The sequence below is a fragment of the Micromesistius poutassou genome (genome assembly GCF_964030765.1).
Source record: "Micromesistius poutassou genome assembly, contig: SCAFFOLD_5507, whole genome shotgun sequence".
In the NCBI taxonomy this organism is placed as follows: Eukaryota; Metazoa; Chordata; class Actinopteri; order Gadiformes; family Gadidae; genus Micromesistius; species Micromesistius poutassou.
The window spans coordinates 11,056-13,203 of NW_028180154.1; the positions used below are offsets into that span (position 1 = coordinate 11,056).

Genomic DNA, 2,148 nt, shown 5'->3' on the forward strand with positions numbered 1-2,148 from the left:
TGTAGGTCTTTGAGAAGAGACCTGTGGTGGGTTTGACGGAGAGACCAGTGGTGGGTTTGTAGGTCTTTGAGAGAAGAGAAACCAGTGGTGGGTTTGTAGGTCTTTGAGAGAAGAGAAACCAGTGGTGGGTTTGTAGGTCTTTAAGAAGAGACCAGTGGTGGGTTTGTAGGTACTTGAGAGCGGAGAGACCAGTGGTGGGTTTGACAGAGAGACCAGCGCTGGGTTTGTAGGTCTTTGAGAGAGGAGAGACCAGTGGAGGGTTTGATGGAGAGACCAGTGGTGGGGGGGCTAGGGCTTCAAAGCGTACGGAGGGAAACGTTGGAACGTGCTCCGTGGTTCTCAGGTGCAGGAACCAGGTTGGGTTCTAGTTGCTGAGAGGGACAGCCCTCACATCTCGCCCCCTGGTGTGTCTCCTTGAGGAGTCCCTGTCTCCATCCTGAAGGACGTTCCAGTTCATGTAACTGACGTGACGACGGCCTCTTAAACACTCGGGTTCCCCTGAGGGGGAACGTCTACACAACTGAAGGCCTCAAACAGCGCAGAACCCTCGCATGCATCTCTGGTCAGTCAGTCACACACCCTTATCAGTAGGACAACACACACGGGATGTGATGCAATGATGAGGAATGTAGTAGGAAAGTGGACGGATAAAGTATCTTCTAGGGACGAATGAGAGGCATGAGAACACGAGAGAGAGAGCGAGAGCGAGAGCGAGAGAGAGAGAGCGAGCCTACGTGGGGCGGGGCAGGGCCTACGTGGGGCGGGGCAGGGCCTACGTGGGGCGGGGCAGGGCCTACGTGGGGCGGGGCAGGGCCTACGTGGGGCGGGGCAGGGCCTACGTGGGGCGGGGCCTACGTGGGGCGGGGCAGGGCCTACGCGGGGCAGGGCCTACGTGGGGCGGGGCAGGGCCTACCTGGGGCGGGGCAGGGCCTACATGGGGCGGGGCAGGGCCTACCTGGGGCGGGGCAGGGCCTACGTGGGGCGGGGCAGGGCCTACGTGGGGCGGGGCCTGAGAACTAGTTCAAACTAAACGCTGTCAGCCCACAGCATTAAAAGAAAATGTTGTGACTTACAGTTCGCAGTTTCTTCTTCTTCGTGGTTCGATCGTGATACTCACAGAATCTGTTTCTTCTTCTTGAGCTGTGAAGGAGAGCAATGAGATTAGTTTTACGGCTTGTGTGTGTGGCTGTGTGTGTCTGTGTGTGTGTGTGTGTGTGTGTGTGTGTGTTTTAATTAGTGATTAATCCAATAAATCCAAATAAGTTATTAAAATAAGTTATTTTTCCCATCTAACTACGACGGTAACCGAGTGCGGAGTCATTGTGTGACGTCATGGCCCCGCCCCCCTACGTCTTCCGCCGCCAACTCCGTCATGGAGTCATTGATAAATATCTGCAGCCGCGTCACCCGGCGAAAAATTAACCCAATTAAAAACAGCTTACGACGACATACATCCAGAACTACTATTATTCAACTTATCAAGTAGGCCTAGAGTAAAAAACAATTAAGATAAATTATAAATAAGTGTCCTACTCACAGCAGGTCCGGATGTAGCGGGCCGTTTTACTTCAAAAAGTGTTCGTTAATTAACCCGACGGTCAACCTGGAAAACAAAAGGACCAGACGGATCATTAGTTACTTTTATAACTTCAACCGGACGTTTCTAACCATGTTTCGGTTAAACTACTAAAATACCGTCAATATTAACCGTGTAATGGAGACGGCTCAGCGTCTTTTTCAATCTAACCTGTGGTGGAGCCAACAGCTGACGGAGCGCGAGCAGCAGCAGCCGCACAGTGAGGCTCAATGGAGACGCAGCGCGATCCGCACCGAGGCCCGCGAAATAATCAGCGAATAATCAGCGGAACTACATGCAGGTGTGCGCCGCCATAGATATATGTGTGTGTGTGTGTGTGTGTGTGTGTGTGTGTGTGTGTGTGTGTGTGTGTGTGTGTGTGTGTGTGTGTGTGTGTGTGTTGAGCGGGGGTGGGAGTGGGTGGGTGGGTTTGGGTTACAAACTGTGGGTGTGTGTTTGGGTTTGTGTGTTTAAAAGGTGAACGATATGTGGATGAGTGGGAATAAATGGTATATATTATGTGGATGTGTGAGTGTGGTTTAAAACCATATGGAGTAGAGGAATACTGTTAC

The 2,148-nt window shown here is 52.1% G+C and overlaps 1 long non-coding RNA gene across 2 annotated transcripts; it reads right to left on the reverse strand.

Moving 5' to 3' along the window:
- Positions 1 to 786: 786 nt before the first annotated feature.
- On the reverse strand, positions 787 to 1,943 carry LOC311371091. Of its 2 annotated transcripts, XR_014640983.1 has the most exons (4): positions 1,748 to 1,943; positions 1,538 to 1,603; positions 973 to 1,140; positions 787 to 851 (listed from the first exon to the last, which is right to left on the reverse strand). It is a non-coding gene; the product is annotated as an uncharacterized lncRNA (long non-coding RNA). The 2 variants fall into 2 exon arrangements; XR_014640984.1 differs by lacking the exon at positions 787 to 851 and having other exon boundaries at positions 941 to 1,140.
- Between the last annotated feature and the right edge of the window lie 205 nt (positions 1,944 to 2,148).